The 25392-nt window shown below is 39.4% G+C and overlaps 1 long non-coding RNA gene across 1 annotated transcript; it reads left to right on the top strand.

Annotated features, from left to right (window-relative positions):
* Positions 1–25123, top strand: LOC113903265. The gene is made up of 4 exons (XR_003514064.1): positions 1–43; positions 1015–1100; positions 15992–16211; positions 24964–25123. It is a non-coding gene; the product is annotated as an uncharacterized LOC113903265 (long non-coding RNA).
* The last annotated feature ends 269 nt before the right edge of the window (positions 25124–25392 follow it).

Raw genomic sequence — 25392 nt, 5'->3', positions numbered from 1 at the left:
TGGCAGGTAGATTCTTGGCTGCTGAGCCACCAGTGAAGCCCAGGTAATATATTACCAGACACATAATTTTATAAGACTACCATAATGATTTTCTTTTGGCTTAAATCTCATCTTTGACTCTGAGCTGCTGTTTTGCCTAATATCATATACTCAGTTGAGTTCATCATTTTTTAATTGAGTGATTTATCTTTGCCTTGTGAGGATTCATAAGTTCTGCTCAGAATTTGGTTGAGAGTTCTATCCACTTCTCTCAACATAGCCTCCAGCCCCATCATAAGATAATCCTTAATTGCAGAGATCTGTGGCAGGCTTTTCCATCCCTAACTTTAAGATCCGTAAGAATATTCGTGAACCTCTTCTGCAAATTCTTTAGAAATTGAGGAAGGTAGGAGAGGTGTATCATTCTGTAGCTTCTCTTGGATTTGAGGTATCATCTCTTGTGGGGTTTTTGTTGTTGTTGTTTCTCTTTTTTGGCTGCTGTGGGACGGGATCTTAGTTCCCTGATCAGGGACCCAAGCTTTGCCCCCATGCAGTGGATGTGCAGAGTCCTAACCACTAGACCACCATCTCCCAATACACACCTGTATTAAGAAAGGAAGTCTCTCTTCCCATTTTAGAGATTGGCCCACCTGGCTGTGAGAACCCAAGTTTGTCAAATATCTGAATCTTCCCCTTCTCATTCTGATTCCATACAGCTACCTGGTTAGATCATGATGAGGGGTCAGTTTGTTTGACAGTTAAGACTTTCAGCATAAATAAATTGTTTATTCTGGTTTTATACATCTGTGTTAAGGGTGCTGTTAGCAAGTATAATATGCATTAACCTAACCAATTCCCCAGGTCATTTCTGAGTCTTTAAAGTAAAGGACATACTCTGGGCTGAGGTGAATTCAGATTGTTGGCTCCGTGAAAGCAGGGACTGTGTTTATCTGGCTAATCACCCTGTAATTTAAAGTGCCTAGTCCTCCATTGGTGTTTGATATATGTTAATAAATAAAAATTTTACCTTCTCAGGTTTATTGAGAAGCTTCTAGCTACTGAATTGGACTCTCTCCTGGTGGCATCAATTATACCACACAAGATTTATTTTGAACTTCTTGGTAAGCTGTATTATTCTCATTTTATATATTTAAAAACCATGACTTTCCTATTGTCACAAAACTAAGAGAATGACTTTGGAACCTAGATGTAAAGAATTCCAAAGCACGTACCCTTCCCATTGCATCACAGTGGCTTTAGGAATAAATCAATGGGAGATCTCAGCTAGCTAGAGTTATCAGGTAAGGCATCTTGGAAAAGGTTTAATTTGAACTAGGCTTTCATGATATCAGCAACATGGTATCAGCCAAGGTGAAGTCAGATGTATAGAACAGTCTTTTGGACTCTGTGGGAGAGGGAGAGGGTGGGATGATTTGGGAGAATGGCATTGAAACATGTATAATATCATATATGAAATGAGTCACCAGTCCAGGTTCGATGCACAATACTGGATGCTTGGGGCTGGTGCACTGGGACGACCCAGAGGGATGGCATGGGAAGGGAAGAGGGAGGAGGGTTCAGGATGGGGAACACGTGTATGCCTGTGGCGGATTCATTTCAATATATGGCAGAACCAATACAATATTGTAAAGTTTAAAAATAAAATAAAAAAAAAAAGAAACTGCATGTTACATTTAGGAAACATTAGGTAATAAAATTCAGATTCAGTGTATAAGAAATAAATTATAGGATGATAGACAGTGAGTCAAGAAAAGTATGATGGATAATTAAATTCTTGAATAGCAGACTGAGGAATTTGAACATTTTTTATAAATATTCTTAGACTTCCCTGATAGCTCTGTTGGTAAAGAATCTGCCTACAATGCAGGAGACCTGGGTTTGATTCCTGGTCAGGGAGATCCCCTGGAGAAGGGAATAGCAACCCACTCCAGTATTCCTGCTTGGAGAATCCCATGGACAGAGGAGCCTGATGGGCTACAGTTCATGGGTTCACAAAGAGTCGGACACAACTAAGCAACTAACACAACACTGTAATTTTCTTGCCTGGGAAATCCCATGGACAGAGGAGCCTGACAGGCTACAGTCCATGGGGTCACAAAGAGTTGGACACAATTGAGTACAACAAAAAGACTAAAAAAGATAGCAGTAAATTTTTATTGGGCTTCCTTGGTGCCTCAGGTAGTAGAGAATCTGTCTGAAATGCAGGAGCCACTTGCCAATGCAGGGGACCCAGGTTTGATCCTTGGTTGGGAAGATCCCTGGAGAAGGAATGGCAGCCTACTCCTATATTCTTGCCCGGAGAATCCCATGCATAGAGAAGCCTGGTGGGCTCTATAGCCCATGGGGTCACAAAGAATTGGACAAGACTGAGCGGCCAACTAAATAAATTGGAAGCAAATGAAGATTTTTAAAGATGATATGAAACATGATTAAAGCCATGCTTTAGAATGATGATTCAACTTGACATGTTCCTCAGTTGGAAGCAAGGAGACTAGTTAAGATGTTACTGAAAGTAGTGCAAATAATAATAGGAGAGGTGGAACAGTAAGCAAGGAAGCATATAATCCAAAGAGCTCTGAGCCTCAAGGCAACATAGATAGGAGAAGAAGTACTAACAGAAAAGAGGAATTATTTTAGCCAAATGTAGAAGACTAGTGCTTCTTTTGAACTGTGGTGTTGGAGAGGACTCTTGAGAGTCCCTTGGACTGCAAGGAGATCCAACAGTCCATTCTAAAGGAGATCAGTCCTGGGTATTCTTTGGAAGGAATGATGCAAAAGCTGCAACTCCAATACTTTGGCCACCTCATGCGAAGAGTTGACTCATTGGAAAAGACTCTGATGCTGGGAGGGATTGGGGTCAGGAGGAGAAGGGGACGACAGAGGATGAGATGGCTGGATGGCATCACTGACTTGATGGATGTCAGTTTGAGTGAACTCCGGGAGATGGTGATGGACAGGGAGGCCTGGCGTGCTGCAATTCATGGCATCGCAAAGAGTTGGACATGACTGAACAACTTAACTGAACTGAACTGAGTGCTTCCCAGGTGGCTCAGTGTAAAGAACCTGCCTGCCAGTTGAGGAGACAGGGGTTCGATGCCTGGCCCAGGAAAATCCCCTGGAGAAGGAAATGGCAACCCATTCCAGTATTCTTGTCTGGAAAATCCCATGGACAGAGGAGCCTGGTGGGCTACAGTCCATGGAGTCACAAAGAGTTGGATGCAACTGATCACAGAGTGTAGCAAAGAAGACCAGCAGGAGGTTGGAATGTGAGACTATAGCCTGAGAAATTTCTGCTAGACTCATCTATTTGGGATTCTTCTGTAGGAAGGCAACATTGAAATCATAGGGTAAATGAGATTATCAGAGGCAAGAGTCTGAAGAGCAGAAAGTAAAAACTTGAACAAATCTCAGGCAGGAACATTTAGAGGACAGAAGGAGGAAGAAGAAGCCTCAAAGTAGACACAGAAGGCGCGGTCAAAGAGGTAGGTAGTTATTACTTCCCTCAGGGGGTTATTTCTGCTAGTTTCAAGACTGAGAACTACTGTCTTGGTTTAATGATAGAAAATGATGGAAATAGCTAGGAGGAAGTAAGTTGGTAAATATGGATTAGGCCAAGGCAAATTTGATGAGCTGAATAGAATTTTTTTTTGGTAGCCATTTACTTTTAAAACATTTTTTTTTACAATGCTACTTCGAAACTGGCTTATTTTCCCAAGCATTCCCCACCCTATTTTGAACAAAAGTAATAGGCAGTAATGCATAAAGGATTCTTGGTAAATTCTTAAAACATTCAGGAATATGACTTGAAGCTGCATTTTAGACTTGATTCAAATATGAATTGAATTACTAGCGACTGCTGTTATAAATTGACTTTGAATTGAAAATAGTCTATTAATTGAATGACTTTATCTTAGCTATTATTGTACTCTTTTCTTTTTCTATATTTTGTCTCTGAAATACTAATCCCTCTTTGCCCTCTGGTTTCCAGTCTTTGGTAAGTTAGATACTGTCATTTTGCTTTTTAAAAATTCAAATTTGACATAAGTAACATTTGTTTCTCTGACCTTTAATAATGCTAAAGTCACAGAAATGCTATTCTATATTTGGATTTTTGGTGGGGGTTGATAAACACACAGTATATTTCGATTATATGATTATGTGATACTTTTATAGAACACAAAAAAAAGGTGAAAAAATAACTATTGCTCAACATCAAAACTTGTTTGCTTAGTCTTTTTTTTGCTTTTGAAGTATACTTGATTTACAGTATTATACTAGTTTCATAGGTACAACATATGACTCTGTATTTTTATAGATTATATGTAGTTTTTATAAAATATTGACTATATTCTCTGTGTTCACTCTTAATAAAAATATGCATATTTCATAGCCTGAATATTTTTTGCTAATGTAGATTTGTTCTTTTTGAATAATGAATGGAGTCTTTGGAAAATTGCTTTTTAATTGCAGAAAGGAGTTTTTTCTTCAACTGATCTCTATGATTAATTTCAACTGATATTAGAAACCCCAAAAAGTATCTTAACAAATGGCACAGACTGTTTAGAAAGTGTCAGTAATCTCTATATTTATTTGTTATGGTTATTTTTAAAAGAACATTTTGATTGGCTAAAATTTTAAAAAGGAATTGATGTCATAGTAAATATATTAGGAGAAGATAGCTAGAATTTAAGAAAATTTTAAAGATGAGAAACACTCAATGGGAATTTAACAGAACGTTCTCTAAAGGTAAATAATCCACTTTAGTGCAAGGCAAAAACATTAAGTCTCCTATTTATATTCATTTCTTGCCTAAAAAATAGAAGAGAAATTCAGTTGTACCGATCGTTAATGTAGATATTTGCACTGACACCTCACTCGCCGTGTATGTCGGGAGGTCGTGCATCGTACGATGAGTGCGAGGCGCACCAAGGGCACACTGTGGCACCCGGCGCTGCCCCATCACTCTTGGGTTTCCTTTCAGCCTTTTGCCACGTGTTGCAATTTCCTTGTCCCATTAAGTGAATTTTTAAATTTATTATTTTCAGTATTATAACCATTAAATAGTTTGTAATGAGAAAGACAATATCTAAAAACTTTTGTCTTACAAAGTCATTCACTAGTTATTTCACTGAAGTACTTAAAGTGATTGTTGAAATAAAAATTGAGTTATACATTTTTATTTTATATATTAAATAAGGGCTTCACATTTGCTGGACTTTTCTGCACTGGTAGGTGGGTCTCAGCACAATGTCGCCTGGTAGATATTTTTTGAAAAAAGACATGTTTTCATCCAGCCCATTGAGGTAACAATGAGTGATTAAGCAACAATGGTTGCTTAACAATGAGTGATTCACAAATTGTTTTTGCAATTAATTAATTAGAGAAGGCATTTTTGAAAATATATGATTTTTCTGCATTTTAATAACAGATGTAAATATGACATCTATAAATGTCCGTTCCTTTTTTTAAAACATAAACTAACGTGATTTAATCTGTTTTAAAGTCTTCTAACTGGAAATTTAAGTGGATCTTGAACTCATTGCTAAAAGTATAACAATGCAACAACTTCTGATTAGGTGTCAAAATCTAGAAAATGCCAAGTTGCTGAATTTCAAAAAATATCTGGTAATTGGTAGATGGATTTGAAAAATGAGTAGTAGTATGATTTCCTAAGTATTTCCCTTGATATACTCATTTCATTGGAATGTAACATTTTTTTGTAAAGTATCTTCTTCAGATATGTTAGCCATTAAAACCAAGTTTAAAAAGTTGAACTTTTAACTTGACTTTCAGATCACTAAATGTTAAAACTTTCATAGAAATTCAGCATGTGAGGTTATATTGTTTTCTCTAAAAATAATTATCAATAACTTTAACAGCAAAGATTTTATCATTAATAACTTAAGAATTATTTAAACATTATTTCATCTTTAATCTAGACTTTAAAGTCTTCCATTTATATACTTGTAACTATGTATATATTTCATACACTATCATAGAACAGTGGTAGATATATATATTATAAATATTTATTTATTTATAGCTTCCAGGATACACACAGGCTTCCCAGGTAGCGCTAGTGATGAAGAGCCTGCCTGCCAGTGCAGGAGACGCAAGAGATGTGGGTTCGATCCTGGGTCAGGAATTTGCCTAGAGGAGAGCATGGAAACCCACTCCAGTATTCTTGCCTGGAGAATCCCATGGACAGAGGAGCCTGGTGGGCTATGGTCCATGGAGTCACAAAGAGTTGGACCTGACTGAAGTGACTTAGCACCCATGCATGCACACACACACACATTCAAATAGTCTAGAGTCTATTCAATCATTAAACTAGAGTGAACACGATAACGTGTTTCTGTGAGAATAATAATTGTACTGAAGAGTACACAGCCCCTTAGTGTCTGTTATCATGTAAACACATGCTGCTTTTATTATGACTTTGAAGGACCCTAGACACAGCCTTCATGGGCCTTTTCCTTCATAAAACTATATTAAGTTATATTTTATAATTGCATTGGCTGAAAATAAATATATCAATAATACTTGTATTCTCTAACCTAAAAGTTCATTTTTTTCTTCTGATTTTTAAAATAAATCAAAATATCTGCATATTTTAAATATTGTGGGCCATAGCACATGGACAAGTTGACCCTGGCACCAGCACCATAAGAGATGAAAAATACAGCTTCTCACATTCAGATTTCAGCGCCATAACTAGTACATCATTTGTTACAAAATAACCACACATGAGGACCAAGTATTCTTTGTAAGGAAGGACTAATGCAAAACACAAGGTATATGTTTTCTCTAAATAATCCGGCAAAGACACGAAGTCCTTCTGTTTGAAAGATAAGGGGGTCCCAGAACAGCAGTGAGCACAGGAGAGAGGAGCAAACATGGACCTGAAACTACAGCCGAGGAGCAGGCAGAGGATGTGCGGGTGCTCCCGGCATCAGCGCAGTGAGGGCCCAGTCTTCAGTGAAACTGGAGCCCAGCTCCTCCCCTGGGCCCGCACCTCTGACCCACCCTCTTAATTCCAGTGTCCTTCATCAGGTCCCCATCACAATGGCCTGCCCACCATTCCTCACAAATGTGTTGAGCTCCCTGCAGCTTAAAGGCCTTTGCTGGGTCACTCTCCCTGCGTTGGGACAGCACTGCTCCCATGTGTCATTTTGGCCTCTGCTTACGTGTCATCTCCCCAGACAGTCTTTCCTGGCCACCCTGTCCCTCACTACTCTGTTAGAACACCCTGATTTCTTTTCCTTATAGCACTGATCGCTGTCTGAATCTTGATCATTAATTCATTGATCGATTGTCTAGCTCACCAAATGGAACACAAGCATCATGGTTACAGAGGATGTCTGGCTTGTTTATGTGTAGCTCCTCAAAGTCTGTAGCAGTGCCTGGTATTCAAGTGATAGATGAAAAAACTGAGCTCAAGGCAACCGCGACCTCAGTCTTTCCTTCCTCTGCTTCTGAAGTCCACGGCTTTGTCTACCATGTGATCTTTCCTTTTAGGAATGTCAAATGTAGTTCAACACCTAGTTTAATGTACTGTATCTGAAAAGTGCTTTAGTATCCTTTTAGTAAAAGGATACAGGGTGGTGCAGTACAGCTGGACAGCTGAGAAAAACCTACCCAAACACCTTAAATGTCTGTTAGTATTTACTGGTGACTGAAGCCATGAAATTAAAAGACGCTTACTCCTTGAAAGGAAACTTATGACCAACCTAGATAGCATAGTCAAAAGCAGAGACATTATTTTGCCAACAAAGGTCCGTCTAGTCAAGGCTATGGTTTTTCCAGTGGTCATGTATGGATGTGAGAGTTGGACTGTGAAGAAAGCCGAGCACTGAAGAATAGATGCTTTTGAACTGTGGTATTGCAGAAGACTCTTGAGAGTCCCTTGGATTGCAAGGAGATCCAACCGTCCATTCTAAAGGACATTAGTCCTGGGTGTTCTTTGGAAGGACTGATGCTAAAGCTGAAACTCCAATACTTTGGCCACCTCATGCAAAGAGTTGACTCATTGGAAAAGACTCTGATGCTGGGAGGGATTGGGGGCAGGAGGAGAAGGGGATGACAGAAGATGAGATGGCTAGATGGCATCACCAACTCGAGGGACAAGAGTTTGGGTGAACTCTGGGAGTTGGTGATGGACAGGGAGGCCTGGTGTGCTGCGATTCATGGGGTCGCAAAGAGTCGGACACGACTGAGCAACTGAACTGGTGTTAATACACTTCACATGAGTATGTATCACATCATTAACTACCTGGCACTCTGTTGTTACATAAAACATCTTTGTGCTGCATCTATAACATAGATAACAGTCTGGGTAAAATGACATGGCACTTGCAATATACCTATTGATCATGTATCTGCCTCACAGAAGTGAAGATGATAGCAGAGAATGCAATGTCTAATATTTAAAATGTCAACAGTGTTTTCAGGGCCTCATTTCTCTAGCCACCAGGTCTATTCCCAAGCAGGAAAGTTTTTGAAATGCTTTATCGCCTGCTTTCATTTTCTGTGAGGCAGTCATACTACTGCCTACTGTCCAATGCTCACTAATTGTCAATACACAGCTCTAAAAACTGCAGAGGGTGATGTTTAAGGCCCCCTCACACCCCCAGACACTGGTTTTGACTTCAATCACAAGTTCTTCTGCTGGAACACCTTCAATGTTCTGTTCTTCTTCCTCATACTCTATTATGCAGCCATCCCCACAGGCACTCACAAAGCAATCAACCCAAAAGTATTTGCTTACTGCTGATGGTGTGCTCAGGACTGTGCCAGAGCTTTGAGGAGGTGGAGGTGAGTTGTAAAAAGCATTCCTGTTCTTGAGAACTTACAGACCAAATTAGAGACAAAGTTGTTTAGTCACTAAATCGTGTCCAACTCTTTTGCAATACCGTGGACTGTAGCCCTACCAGGCTCCTGTATCCATGAGATTCTCCAGGCAAGAATACTGGAGTGGATTGCCATTTCCTACTCCAGGGGATCTTCCCAACCCAGGAATCAAACTCACGTCTCCTTCATTGGCAGGCAGATTCTTTTACACTGAGCCACTTGGGAAGCCAGAAACAAAATTACTAGGAATAAAAAAGTATCAATGAATATTAACTAAACTTATTGTTGTGATCATTTTGAAATAAACATATATTGCATTCCTGAGACTAATGTTATATTTCAATTATATCTCAGTTTTTTAAACATTAAAAGCAAATCAGTTATTTTTTTTTAAAAAAGCAGTGAATTTTTGAATAAAAAATACAGTTACAGGATGCAGACCAAGAGTCCATTCTCCAAGTAAGCGAGAAGGCATTTCAGGCAAATGGATAAAGGCATAAAGAAATGGCTTATTTGTGGACTTTGAGGAGACTTGATTAAAATGGTGTCTATGTTAGAAAAAAAAAAAAAGTGGGAAATGCGGTTAGTTAGCAAAAGAGAACATATCATCAAGACGTTGAATGTTAGGCAGAAGCGTTTAGATTTGTTTGAGCGGAAAACTTAGAATTATATTTGCTCTCATTTTTCTCTCCATGTCCCAAATTTGTGGAGAAAATAAAAGACTTCTTTTTGTTGAATAATTCCTTCCTGGAAGTCTTCAATTTGTAGTAATGACAGTCAAAACTCTCTGAAGGTATGTTAAGAATAGTTGCTGAAACCTCAAGCTGGGATTTTTAGCATTTATATGTTTTTTCATAAGCTTCTTTTTGTTATTTTTAACCCTAAATAATTTGGTTTGGAAGAATGAAAGAAATAATCCTTAATGAGAGGTGACTTTTTTCCTGACAGCAAATAGATTTTTCATTTCAGCTGGTCTTAGGACACGGTGACTCTCTCAACTATCTTAAGCTGCTTTTGGTTTGTCTCAGAATCTGGAATAAGAATATATTATATCCAAGCAGGCAATACATGACCTAATTTTAATTTTTTTTTTAAATTTAAACCTTATTTCTATCATCTCGTCCACTAAATTATTGTCAAAGGAAAGAAGAAAATGTGTGGAGCATGTATTATGGATCATTGTATTAGTCAGGATAGAGTAAGATGCAGGACAGCTAAAAGAACCAGATCTGGTGGGCGCTAGTCAGGTCTGTCAAGCCCATGCATCCGGCCAACGTGCTTCGTAAGTTTTACTGAATCTTTACAAGAGCTTTAAGGAGTAGTATTATCCTCAATTTTGCAAATGCAAAAAGCAAAGTGGTACGGTACTGTAGAAAGAGATTTGGATCAAAGGTCTTGGATTGGGATCTCAGTTCTGTTATATATTTAGTTGTAAGACAGTTCAGCTGATATGTCACTTCTATAGAATTAAATTACGCACATCACAGTAGAATGATTTTCCTGATCTCTTGATCATATTAAGTGCCTCCTCTGTCTTCCCGTAGCCATCTGTACTACTTTTCCCTCATTGCCATTATTGTAGGATAACTACTGTGATAATGATAAATTTCTTAAGAAAATGGTTATTCATAGTTGCATCCATTGTATCCAGTTCAGTTTCTGGTACCTGGTATTTAATATTAATATTTATTGAGGGAATAAATTCAAAACCTTAACTTTCTAGTCATCTGTTTGCTGACACAGGTCCATACAGCCAAAGCTATGTTTTTCCAGTAGTCATGCACGGATGTCAGAGTTGGACCGTGAAGAAGGCTGAGCACTGAGAATTGATGCTTTTGAACTGCGGTGCTGGAGAAAACTCTTGAGAGTATATAGGTCAGCAAGTCCCTTGATCAAACCAGGCAATCCTAAAGGAAATCAACCCTGAATATTTACTGGAAGGACTGATGCTAAAGCTGTGGCCACCTAATGCGAAGAACTGACTCATTGGAAAAGACTCTGATGCTGGGAAAGATTGAGAGCAAGAAGAGAAGAGGGCAGCAGAGGATGAGATGGTTGGATGGCATCATTGACTCAATGGACATGAGTTTGAGCAAACTCTGGGAGATAGTGAAGGACAGGGAAACCTGGCGTGCTGCAGTCCATGCGGTCGCAAAGAATCAGACATGACTGAACTACTTAAAAACAACAATTTAGCTGAAATATTAGATGAAAATGGAGATGTAGGTAATGGTATGAAGTAACTTGCCGTATTCCAGAAAAGCATAGCCCAAAATATCTATTTTTACAAATTCCTAGGGTTTTTATCTAAAAAATAAAACAAAATTACTTAATATTACAGACTGGCAAACCATATATGAAACTGACAGGTGAATTTTTTCTTTACCATTGTATTGGTTTCCTAGGGCTGTAGTAATAGAGCAACACAAATTAGGTGGCTTAAAACAAGAGAATTTTACTGTCTCATAGTTCTGGAGTCTAGAAGTCAACACAGTCAGTTCCTTCTGAGGGCTGTGAGGGAAAATCTGTCCCATGCCTCCCTTCCTGGCTTCTGGTAACAGCCAGCAATCCTTTTTGTAGAGGTATCATTACAACATCTGCCTTCCTCGCATGACCTTTTCCTTGTGCGTTTCTTCTCCCTTCTTTTCTTATAAGGACACCAGTCATGTCAAATTAGATTCCACCCTAGTGACCTCTTGAGAAATTTGTATGCAGGTCAGGAAGCAACAGTTAGAACTGGACATGGAACAACAGACGAGTTCCAAATGGGAAAAGGAGTACGTTAAGGCTGTATATTGTCACCCTGCTTATTTAACTTCTATGCAGAGTACATCATGAGAAATGCTGGGCTGGAAGAAGCACAAGCTGGAATCAAGATTGCCGGGAGAAATATCAATCACCTCAGATATGCAGATGACACCACCCTTATGGCAGAAAGTGAAGAGGAACTAAAAAGCCTCTTGATGAAAGTGAAAGAGGAAAGTGAAAAAGTTGGCTTAAAGCTCAACATTCAGAAAACGAAGATCATGGCATCTGGTCCCATCACTTCATGGGAAATAGATGGGGAAACAGTGGAAACAGTGTCAGAGTTTATTTTTTTTAGGCTCCAAAATCACTGCAGATGGTGATTGCAGCCATGAAATTAAAAGACACTTACTCCTTGGAAGAAAAGTTATGACCAACCTAGATAGCATATTGAAAAGCAGAGACATTACTTTGCTAACAAAGGTCCGTCTAGTCAAGGCTATGGTTTTTCCAGTGGTCATGTATGGATGTGAGAATTGGACTGTGAATAAGGCTGAGCACTGAAGAATTGATGCTTTTGAACTGTGGTGTTGGAGAAGACTCTTGAGAGTCCCTTGGACTGCAAGGAGATCCAACCAGTCCGTTCTGGAGGAGATCAGCCCTGGGATTTCTTTGGAAGGAATGATGCTAAAGCTGAAACTCCAGTACTTTGGCCACTGCTGGGAGGGATTGGGGGCAGGAGGAGAAGGGGACGACAGAGGATGAGATGGCTGGATGACATCACCGACTTGATGGACGTGAGTCTGAGTGAACTCCGGGAGTTGGTGATGGACAGGGAGGCCTGGCGTGCTACAATTCATAGGGTCGCAAAGAGTCAGACACAACTGAGCGACTGAACTGAACTGAACTAGTGAACTCATCTTTACTTGATTACATTTACAAAGACCCTATTTTGAAATAAGGTCCTGGACTTCCCTGGTGGCCCAGTGGTAAAGAATTTGCCTTGCAATGTAAGGGACACGAGTTCTTTCCTTGGTCGGGGAACTAAGATTAAGCCCAGGCGCCACAACTAGAGAGTCTATGTGATGCACTGAAAAGATCCCAAATGTCGTGCCAAAGATCCCGAGTGCTGCAACTCAGAACCTACACAGCCAAGTAAAATTATAACAAGTTAAATAAGGTCACATCCACAGGCACTAAAGTGTAGACTTCAACACATCTTTTTAGAGGCCAGATCAAACTGCAACAACTATGAATAGCATTGTTTTAAATATGTGAGTCAACAGTAAGATCATTAGACCTCAAATAAAAGTCTAGATCTCTAATTCTGTTGAAAACTCAAAAGATCTTGAAAGAGAGAACTGGGTTTTCAAGATTGTGCACACAATATCAGCAAAGGTAAAGGGGCAAGATGTATGATATATTGGAGAAATATTAAGTAATAAAGTCCAACTTTAGTGTATAAACTTTAAGATATAGAACTACCAAAATGAATTTATTCAGGACAAGTTATTTCAGAATGAATGACTAATTTTAAAAGCCTGGAATATAATCAGGTAGAGCCCATGAGAAATGGGCCCATGAGAAGGTAGTGTCAAAGGAGAAAATGTCAATAATCACTTTTTCACAAAAACAGCTGAAACAGTGCAGCAATAGTTAAGAGGAAGAGACACGGGAAAATGAATTGTATCATATGACCCACCCATGGGCAAGATAAGGGCTTCTCTGATGTCTTAGATGGTAGAGTCTGCCTGCAATGCAGGAGACCTAGGTTCGATCACTGAATTGGGAAGATCCCCTGGAGAAGGAAATGGCAACCCACTCCAGTATTCTTGCCTGGGAAATCCCATGGACAGAGGAGCTTGGTGGGCTGCAGTCCATGGGATTGCATAGAGTCGGACATGACTGAGCGACTAAGCATGCATGGGCAAGATAAAAAGATGTATTCAGAAAAAAACACTATTTAAAATCATAATAGTCAAATTTTAAGGATACACAAAAAGAATTTATAACTAAGAAAAGAAAATTCCTAAAGGGACTCATGAGATGAGGGTAAAATGTTAATTGTCTCTTAAAGTTGTTTTATGGATTGCTAAATAGAGAGTGGGCTTCCCTGGCCCAAACGGCAAAGAATCTGCATGCAGTGTAGGAGACCTGTTTCAGTCCCCGGTTTGGGAAGATCCCCTGGAGAAGTGAATGGCTATCCACTCAAGTATTCTTGCCTAGAGAATTTCATGGACAGGGGAGCCTGGCGAGCTACAGTCCATGGGGTCACCAAGAGTCGGACACGACTAAGCAATTAACACTTTCTTTCAAATAGGAAAAATAACTCTATGCAGCATTCAAGGGCAGTGGATTTAACAAAAGTGAACAGCAATAGATCTTTAGACCTAAACAGACATGAACTGCCATCCTTCAGTAATTACATTTTCGATGTCAAAACTCATTTTATGCTCATTTTTCACTTCCCCCACCTGATCCAAGCGTGTATCTCTGCTGAATTCCCTGAGTTAAACACTAACCCTGTTTTCCAGTCGTCTGAGATGCAAGCGTCGCAGCCTCACCCTTTACTCTGAATCACATTCAATCATGGATCTTGTCTTGTTTTTTTACCTCATAAATATATAGGGAGACATCTATTTCCTTTTCATCCTCACTATCCCCATCTTCATGAGGCCCCCTCCACCATACCCACTCTGCAAAATGGAGCTACAAATAATCAGATGAATGCATCAAAGCAGGTCCTCATCATCCCTCCTGTGGACTATTGCACTTCCTGGAAATTGGTGTCCCTGTCACTTGCCTCCTCCAATTTTCTTTTATTTTACACCCGGACTATGGCCATTTGCACATCCTGTGTCCTATATAAAATACTCCCTCAACTCAAATGCATATGCATGTGTGCTCAGTCACTTCAGTCCTGTCCAACTCTTTGTGAGCCTATGGACTGTAGCCCAGGAGACTGTCCTCTGTCCATGAGATTTTCCCAGCAAGAGGACTGGAGTGGGTTGCTATGTCTTCCTCCAGGGGATCTTCCTGACCCAGGATTGAACCTGCATCTCCTGGGTCTCCTGCATTGCAAGCGGATTCTTTACTGCTGAGCCACCAGGGAAGCCCACTCAAATGCATATAATACCTACCTTCGCCTTCTATTGCTTATCCCTCAACTCCATCTCCCTCTGTGGAGCCTTCCATGTTGAGTTAGTTTCCTTCCTTCTGTGCTCTTTTAGCATCACTCTGTTTATATCTCAATGAACTTGCTTCTAAACTTTGGTCCATTGGTCCACAGTCTCCACAGCCTGGGAACTTGTGAAAAATGTAGAATCTCAGGTTCTTTCCCAGACTTACTGAATCACAATCTGCATTCTAAGGAAATCTGCAGATGATTCTTACACACACAAATGTTTGGGATGTGTGAATAGAAATGTTATTATCAGAGATTTGGATCTCTATCTTTTACCCTGAACTCCGAGCTCCTCTAAATAAGAGCCACATATTTTATTTCTGAATGCCTAACAAAGTGTCAGTGTATGCTGAGCATTTACAGTATGTAAATGAGTGAAAGAGAAATAGAAAACAGATGGTTCAGTGGTCACCCGAGTGTTAGTGGCAAAACCAGGACTCCTCAGGCACGTACATATCAGAGCCTTTCTACACCCATGCTGTGCCACTTACAAAATGTCTTTCTTTTACATTTCCAAGACTTAGAGATGTTGAATGATGCACTTATAGTCACAAGGCTATTTTAAGTGGCAAAGAGGACCCTAGAATACAAGTTTTTATCTTGACACTTAGTTGAGGATCTTTCCACTGTGTCATTTGGCCTCTATCTGTCAGAAGAACAAGTGAAAAACACATTAATTGAACTTCTGTTCTCACAATTCAAGTTTCAAAGAGCATCTGCCATGATGAATAAAAATATATTTGTATTCCCCCAGTGTGCTTCAATGCAGTCAGGCCTGGGTTACAGTCCAGTAAGCTAAGCTCCATGAACATGTTTATTTCAAAGTTAAAGGGAAAGCCTGAAATTAAACAAAAAGAAATAATTATAAATAGAAACATAATTACTCACTCAGTTTGCCAGTTTGATTTTTTTTCTATGTGGTTCAATAATTTCCAGCTTGTAACATTAAGTATATTTTTATAGTACATTTATAAAATGTTTGATATATAATGGTTACAAACTTTCATTTAAGACATATTTATATTCCAGATGATACATTTACTTATGTATTTCCAGCATGCTTAAATATTTGGGGAGGGAACAAATAGGACATTTATATAATTGCCACCAATAAGCTTTGTTTTGTTTCACTTTTGAAATAATAATCGTATTATGCCATCCTGTTCATTCATGAAGACAGCAAATATTTATTATATGTGCACTATGTTTCAGGCACTGTCGTAGGCTCTGGCCTCAGAAAATTCTGCCTCCAAGAGTCTTATTATGGATTAATGGGGGAGAGAGCCAAAGAAGCAAGCAGTTTCATGAAGGCAGGTGAAGACACAGGTCCTACAGGGCATCCAGGCAGAAAGAGCACCTGGTCCTGCAATGGGAGACCAGAAAAGTCTTTGCAAAGAGGCGGATGAAACTGGAGCCTATTATACAGAGTGAAGTAAGTCAGAAAGAAAAACACCAATACAGTATACTAACACATATATATGGAATTTAAAAAGATGGTAACAATGACCCTATGTGCGAGACAGCAAAAGAGACACAGATGTAAAGAATAGTCTTTTGGACTCTGTGGGAGACTGTGAGGGTGGGTTGATTTGATAGAATAGCGTTAAAACATGTATATTATCAGATATGAAATAGATCGCCAGTCCAGGTTTGATGCATGAGACAGGGTGCTCAAGGCTGGTGCACTGGGATGACCCAGAGGGATGGGATGGGGAGGGAGGTATGAGGGGGGTTCAGGATGGGGAACACATGTACACCCATGGCTGATTCATGTCAATGTATGGCAAAAACCACTACAATATTGTAAAGCAATTAGCCTCCAATTTAAATAAATAAATTAATTTTTAAAAAAAGATGGCCATGAAGCCATGTCCTAAAAAAGAATAGAATCTAATTAGGCAAATTATGTGAAGTGGGACTTGCCAGATATAACAGCTACACATGCAAGAGAAAGAATGTGTGTGCTCAGTCGCTTCAGTCCTATCCCACTCTTTGCAACGCTATGAACTTTAGTCCTCCAGGCTCCTCTGTCCATGGGATTCTCCAGGCAAGGATACTGGAGTCAGTGGCCATGCCCTCCTCCAGGGGATCTTCCCAACACAGGGAATGAACCCACATCTCCTGCGTCTCCTGCACTGCAGGCACATTCTTTACTGCTAAGCCACCATGGAGGTCCAAGTGAAGGAATGGAAGGTTCGAAATAGATGCAAGTAGTTCAGTATAGCGAGAGCAGAGCTTTGCTGGTGTGAAGGAGGGAAAGATAACAGAGAGTGAAAAGGTTAATGCTAGACAGGAAAGTAATGGCAACATCATGAGGGGTGCTGGATGCCCTACAAAGCACTTTGGATGTCATGTGAAAAAGTAAGAGTGATGAGTAATGCACTTCTAGTGCTTATTATGGGCTCCACATTGTTCCAAATGTATCTCATTTTGTCTTCATAACTGGTATATGCTCTAGGTACTGTTATTACGCCTACTTTTATAGATAATGAAACTGAGGCAAAGAGAGTTAAAAGTCCTTTAGCAAAGTTGTTCATCTGGGTGTTAATGGTGCTAGGCTTTTAAAGGTGATGGGAAGGGGGATGATTAATTTTTGTTTTGTAAAGATCATTCTGACTCAAGAGTGAAGAGCGACTTTAAGAAGACGTTTCAGTAATCTAGGTGAAATAAGCCAAAGAGTTGAACTAAACTGAGGCAACCAGGAGGAAAGAAGTAGGGGCCTCAAGAGATGTTCAGGGGGGCTAGGCCAGACATAGTGATGGGTCAGTAAGGTGTGAGGCCAGCTATGTGACCAGATGCACTCCTCCAAACAGGCGTAAGTACCAGATTTTAGGGAATAAACAATCAAATATGCATTTTCCATGACCACATTTTTCATTAGGATGACTAAATAAATATCAGCTAATCTCTAATTGATGACACATAATTTGAATAGTGACATAATTTAAATGAATAATTGGAAGACCTAGTTTCATTTTATAATAAATAATGTAATCTGACTATGGTGTCACTTCATTCTTATGTTGTTTATAGTACAGCTCTTGCTCATTCTCTTTTTTTCCTGCCAGTTTTAATTTCTCAGCAGAAGAGCCTCATCTGTGACTATTCTCCCACTGCTGGCAGGAACTCAAAATTCAGGTTGTTCCCTGCAAGTTTTGAACTATGCTTGGTAGATGACCCAGATTCCAGGTTGTGAATATCTTTCTTGATCCCATTCATCTTTCTACCTTGTCTCTAGTTACCCTATTTTTATATGCCAGTTTCTATGCTTGGGCTTTTCACCATGCAGTGCCTGCCATTCACATACACTTGAACCCTGGCCTCTCTAGTTCAGGCCCCATATTACCAGTTGCCAAACCAGTATCTCAGCTCATCAGTTCATACACAGTGATCTTTTCTCTTCTCCTCTGAGGTTTTTTTTTTTTTTGTAATATTGATAATGTTATGATAAAAGTAATTTTTTCAGACACTGTGTTGTTTATTAATCTTATTCATAATCTGTATTAAAATGCCAGCTAATTAGTATTCTTTAGTTTTGACCAATGACCTAGTCCATTTCTAAAAAGACAGTTTTGAACTTTTAGGACTTTTGTCACTTATTCTCGTAATGTGACTATCCTTTTTTTTTTAATTGGATGTAGGGCCAGGCCTTGAACTCCCTTTAATATCACATCTTCACTTCCTTATCATTAAAGCAATTATCCTGTGTGTTTCTATTTCAGGTCTTCACCCAACTTTTAATCTTGCCTGTACTTGGTTCTTCTCTTCCATATTCTTACCAGTTCCACAAGGACCAAAGTTCAGTCCCAATGTTATTAATAGCTATTAATCCCCATTTTAGATTACATCATTATTAGAATAGCCAAAAATCATAGTACATCACCATATTTTAAAAATAATCTAACATAGAAAGGTGAGAGAAGAGAATTTTATATTATTAAGAAGACAGAGGAATACTTACTACATTTATGAAAACCTAAAAACATAAAATGACAACCATTTATCAGAGCAAGGATAAAGAAGCCGATATTTTCTTTGTTATCAATTGTCTCAGTTTTTATCAATTATTGTAAATAATAACAATAGAGCAAATCAGTGCACATTTTGAGGAACACAGGATCAAGGGTAAAATGGTTGATGGACAGTAAAAAAAGAAAAAAAGATTTGGAAAACATTGCAAATTTGGAAGAGGTAACAAAAGAAAATTCCCAGCAGAGATTAAAAGCAAAAGCAGATATACTAATTAAAATGCCACTATCTCTACATCTTTATCATTGACATTTAAAAAATCAGTTCATTGGCAGATTTTTGTTATTTTCATCTACACCTGACTTCACTGGTTTTTGCAGGGTTAGTAAACTACAGCCGGAGGACCCACTAGCTCAGAATGATTTGCACATTTTTAAATGGTTGAACAAAAATTTTATTTTTAAATGGTTGAACAAAATCAAAGAATAATATTTTGTGATACATAAAAATTAAATTCAAAACTCAGTGTCCACAAAGTTTTATGGGAATGCAGTCACACTGTTCATGTATGACTGCTTTCGCATTGCAATGGCAGAGCTGAGAAGCTGCAGCAGAAACCGTATGGCCAGGAAAGACTGAAATACTTAACTACCTGATCCTTTACAAAAAAGTTTGCCAGCCCCTGATTTTGCAACTAAATTTCATTTTATTTGACAAAGGCCTTTGAACTCAAATATTTTATAAGTATTCATTCCCCAAAGCAGTGGATGCCTATATAATGGTCTAATGCATAAGTATATAAGTGAATAAAACAACTAATTTCCTACACAGATCATCAGGTTATTTACCAGACTACATAAAAACAATGCCTTTTTTGGCATATGTGACAGTTGAACAGTCTATAAAACTTATCTAAAAATATTCTATTGCTTGCTTATTAATTCCTGGACGTTTTTCTGGAAAGTTCTAAGGGATAGAATGAGGTTGGTTTGGATATGCAATAGGAAATGAAAATCCTCAGAAATCCTAAAAAGAAACAGAGAATAGTGGTAAGTGAATAAAGGTGTCTACATAAATTAACTGTCATTTTTATAGCACATAAGAATGTCTTTTGGGAAATAAATGTGGCCTCTAAAAATTACTTGTATTTTTGGAACAAGTTTGCCATGTTAGATTGAACTTGACCTTGATATGTAAAGGCCACTGAAGCAGTCTCTTGAGCAAATCCATTGTATTTACATAGGTCATCAGTGTGCTCTACGACTTCACTTAATCTTTTTAAAAATACAAGAGCTTTTGTTTTTGTTTACATATATTAAATTTGGAATTAAGACAACGATACAGTATATACATCAAAGGTCAGCACAATTCCACGTATAAGAAGTTAACACAAAGCAAGGTGTTTATGTTAATATTAGCCAACAGATTTATTAAAGTTTAGGAATAATATTTTTGCTAAACTGAATTTGAGACACTAATAAGATAAATTAACAAAATTATGTAGGAATGAATAGGGGTTTTAAAAACTCATAATCCAAGGAGTTTTGTCCTCCATAATTTCAGTGTTTAATGTATTTATTTATTTAAAAATAAATATCTATTCAGTTTTCATCTGTCACAGGCAAAGTGGTGTGGCTAAGTCCATGGGTTGTGGTAGAAAAAGACCTGACTTCAAACCTCAACCCATCTGTAACTAACAGGATGTACTTAGGCAATGTGACTAACTTTTTTGTACCTTAGTTTTTCTCCCTAAAATTAGATGTAATAATATGTCCATGTTGTAAAGTTAACATAAATATTAGTTCATTGTTATGGTCATTTTATGCCAGGCCCTATGTGAAGAGTTTTAACATAGTATAAGTGTGAACATTTACTATCTCCTTGATTTTTCTATCAGCTCATGAAAGTGAAAGTGTTAGTTATTTCATCATGTTCGACTCTTTGTGACCCCATGGACTGTAGCCTACCAGGCTCCTGTGTCTATGGGGATTCTCTAGGCAAGACTACTGGAGTGGGTTGCCATCCCCTTCTCCAAGGGATCTTCACAACCCAAGGATTGAACCCTGGTCTCCTGCATTGCAGGCAGATTCTTTACCATCTGAGCCACCAGGGAAGCCCATCAGCTCATGAAGTAGATCATTATTACTGGCTCCTTCAACTGCATTTTTTTTTTTTTGTAATGTTAGTGAGAAAATGAAAATGTTCCAAACAGCACTGTCGCTTGTGAAATCTACCCATTGTCTGTTCATATTAAATTTTCACCTAACCAGTGATCTTTAATTACATCTATATAATAAAATATAATAGCCATTGTCTGCCATAATATGGGGATTTAATATAGCTGGTCAGAAAGTAGTTTCTGAATGCATATTCCCACTGTGTGAACATCCCTGTAATCATGGAGCTAGTCTCACAGAAAGATTGTTGGAGCCAGTCTGACTGTAAGCTTCCCTTGAATGAAGTCCTGTTTTGAGCTGGTGTTGGCTTGAGGAGACTGGAGCACACCCAGCGGTCACATCCAGGACCTCACTAGGAATTTCCCCTACACAGACATGACTCAAGTCAGCTAAATAAAACCCAAAGTCTCCAAGTATGAGAACTTCATGTTGCTTGGATGAGCAGACATTTCTGAATGCCTATTCCGATTGTCATAACCCTGTTGGGAAATTTGGACCCATCCTATATTATAGCACACTGTGCAGGGTTTTGACCAAGTATATTTTTGTCCAAAATGCAAGCATACTTCCCTGAATTTACAAAACATTGCTCTGTTGTGAGGGATGGACTGTGGGAGTCACTGTGAGTAAAGTCTTCTCTGAAGATTTGGTCTTGGTTCAGCATCGCCTGCCAAAAAGACGGATCCAAGGGGGATTCCCTGTAAGGTTGAGACTCCTTAATAGAATTACTGTGAAAGGGGAAGCCAGACAGTCTGGAGGGCCATCATCTTTTCCTTCAAAGCATATTTGTGATCTTTCCCAAAGGGGTGGGAAAAGTTTCCGTGTTATCTTGAACAGGTTGGATCATCCCTCAGAGGGGACATCTAGGCCACTGAAGGAATGACTCAGATGAGACATGAGGCAAATTTGATGGAAAGTCCCCAGATTTCCTTATGGAGAACCTTGGAACCAAGTCTCTCATGAAAAGATCTCTGTACCAAGAACCCACACTCTTTGGGAAAGGATATTTCTTGAATTTGCCATTTTCAAATCTATTGGCTATCTCCAGACTGTGTTGGAGTTGAGAAAACAAAATGAGATGCTGTGGGGAAAAAAATTTCCCAAATTTCTGCACACACAATGGAAAATTGGATGGATAACCATTAAGTTTAACCAAGCTCTGTTCAACAATCTTTCATTAATATACACATATTAAAACAATCCATTGTAACTTCAAAGAAATTAGCCAACTTGGTTTACTAAGAGTTCTTTAATATTATAAAACTGAGGCAGCGAGTACTGCCAAGTCCCAGGCATATGGCTCCACCATGTGGATGGAGCCTCTGCAAGTTACACTGACAATAATTTTTTTAAAAGAAGTTAGTCTTAATGAAAATCTGAGATCAGAGGCCAAACTCTCATTTTATATGTAAGACAAGAGAACTCACGAGGTTAAATGATTTACCCAGTCACAGTTCAACACTAAGGCTAGCAGCTTCGAATTCTTTTTATTAGAGTAGTTGCATAAACTAATTAAATCTTCCTGTTATTTCACCCATTCATTTAATTATTAAATAATCAGATTAAGCATGTTCAATGGGTATGTCCTTCATTTTTGTCTGCTCAGAATCTAAGACCCCTTTTTATCTGGTAGGAATCTTGTTATGGAAATACCTTGGGGAACCAGAAGGAACATTCATTCCCTCTTTTCACCCCGAGAGCTAAGATGCAGACATGTCTCCTAGGTTTGGTCAGCAGGAAGCTTTATATGGGAATGCTGGAGCTTTAGGAAGTGACAAAATCAGCGGTAGATGAGGGTGGTTCTGGAGGCAGCTGAGCAGCTAACTCAAAGTGGTTCCGGGGCTTCATGCTAGAGCAGCAGCCAGGATCCAGTGGCAGCAATGCTAATGGGGATATTCCGTCCAGGCTGATCCTGAGAAAGAAGCTTAGTTACCTTCTCTGCTTCCCAGTCTCTAACCCAGGCACCTTTCCTGAGCTTGATTCTCTAGCCCTCTTATAGACTGTCTGAGCCAACATTTTTTTCTTCCAATGAAGTCCTTTTCTGTTTTGTAGAATCAGAGTAGGCTTCTGCTATGCAAGCAAGACCCCAGTTTAAACAGAAACTGTTACCAGTAAGTGAGTTGCAGCATAGAACATCAGTGAAATTGGGCAGGATCCAGGGCTTTTATCTGGCTCTGTTGAGGGTGAAGAATAGAAAATTCTAGTCATTTTAGAGATAGAATGTAGATCTGCCTGATTCTAGTATGAAGAACTGAAACAGCTAATTAACTTATTTCTTGTGGTCCCTGGGAATGAAATCCTACCACTCTCTGACCGTCATGGTCTGTGGTTGCCAAGAGAGGCCTTATGTAATTACTTCAGTCATCAGTCTTCATCCTTGAGTCAGTTCAATCTAGGCACCAGATATGTGCTAAGGAGACTTCAGATGGCTCCAGCCCATAGTTAATGAGTCATCCCTAAGCTCAGGATATCCTAACTGAGGCATCACAGGACAGGGGAAACCCTTCCCCAGGGTTCCACCTGAATTCCTTACCTATAGAATTCATGATCCTAATAGAGTGATTGCTTCAAGCCACTAAAAAATAAAGTGAAAGTGTTAGTCACTCAGTGGTGTCCAATTCTTTGTGACCCATGCACTGTAACCCACAGGTTCCTCTGTCCATGGAAATCTCCAGGCAAGAATACTGGAATGGGTTGCCATTTCCTCCTCCAGGGATCTTCCCAACTTAAGGATCGAACCCTGGTCTTCTGCATTGCAGGCAGATTCTTACTGTCTGAGCCACCAGGGAAGCTCTAAGCCACTAAATTGTAGGTTAGTTTTATAAACACCAAAGATAATCAAAACAAGAACCTATGCCAATCCAGTGGCTAATGAAACTAGTCAGATGGCCAGGCAGTTGGGAAGAGTAGGATTGGAGGATGATGGAGGAGTTTGGGGAAAGCGTATGTTGAACAAATCTGTGCTCTCATAATGTGAGTACCTTTCTTGGGAGGTTATATGTTCACCACAAAGTCTGTTGTGTGGATATGTGACCCACTCCATAAATACAGGTTAATCTCCTTTCTTGGCAATGTCAGTGGGTTCCTGAATCAAACGTTTATCATAGAGGGAATGAAGATTATCCCTGGTTTCAATAACATGGAGTTCTCATCAGTGGCCATCCAGCTACAGGGAACACTCCTTTTTCTAGCATCAGTAACTGATCATGGGCTTCTAAACAGCATTATACCTAGAGAGACCAAAGAACAATTTAATGTCAAACAGCTCAGCTGATAAAGAATCTGCCTGCAATGCAGGAGATCCTAGTTTGATTTCTGGGTTGGGAAGATCCCCTGGAGAAGGGATAGGCTACCCACCCCAGTATTCTTGGACTTCCCTGGTGGCTCAGCTGGTAAAGAATCCGCCTGCAATGCGGGAGACCTGGGTTTGATCCCTGGGTTGTGTAGATCCCCTGGAGAAGAGAATGGCTACCCACTCCAGTATTCTGACCTGAAGAATTCCATGGGGTCGCAGAGTTGGACACAACTGAGCAACTTTCACTGTTTACACAGAATACCAGTCATCTTTATGGTATGGGGAGCAGAGAGCAGCAATTTCTCCAAATTGTAGTAGATATTCTGAATTTATTTTTGCTTTCCCTTATCATTTTTCTCCGTCATTATGCTACCTGTAGATTAATTGGTTGCCTTATGCAAAGACGTGGTACCCCACACTAAATATTTCAGATTAAAGAAAGTCATTTTTTAAAGAAACAGGAAGTCAACGAGTTAATGTTCCAGGGATTCACTGTTCCTTTTGCATACCCCATTCCTAGTCACTTAGGTAAATTACACCTGAGAGTCAACAGTGTGGGGGTTTGATGTGTTGTCCTGCAGGACATGTTATACACTTTGAATAAATGATTACCACATGGAGTTCCTTTTCCACTTAAATATTCAAGTTGGAAACCCTAGGGTTTGAAATTGGGATGGAGGTTCTCGGGGTTATATTTGTTGACTCTCATGCCAATTGTTTGCTTTCTATCCTTTTGATTTTAGATTCTGATGGAATAGTTACATGAGGATTGGAATTCCACTGAATTGAAAAGTAAGGCTGCACCTAATCAGATGGGGTTCTTCATGCCCTATGTGTGTTTGTGTGTGTATGCTCAGTCACATCCAACTCTTTGCGATGCCATAGGCTGTAGCCTGCCAGGCTCCTCTGCCCATGGGATTTCCCAGGCAAGAATGCTGGAGTGAGTTGCCATTTCCTTCTCCAGGGGATCTTCCCGACCCAGGGATTGAACCCATGTGTCCAGTATCTCCTGTATTGCAGGCAGATTCTTTACCACTGAGCCATTGGGGGGAAAACAGAAACCTACAGAGAAGGACTTCCCTGGTGGTCCAGTGGTGGGAAACTCACCTTCCAGGGCAGGGGACACGTGTTCCATCCCTGGTCAGGAAACTAAGATCCCACATGCCATGGGG

Source organism: Bos indicus x Bos taurus, chromosome 2 (assembly GCF_003369695.1).
Source record: "Bos indicus x Bos taurus breed Angus x Brahman F1 hybrid chromosome 2, Bos_hybrid_MaternalHap_v2.0, whole genome shotgun sequence".
Classification (NCBI taxonomy): domain Eukaryota; kingdom Metazoa; phylum Chordata; class Mammalia; order Artiodactyla; family Bovidae; genus Bos; species Bos indicus x Bos taurus.
Note: the sequence above shows the minus strand (reverse complement) of the source record. Positions and strands in the feature narration are given on the sequence as shown.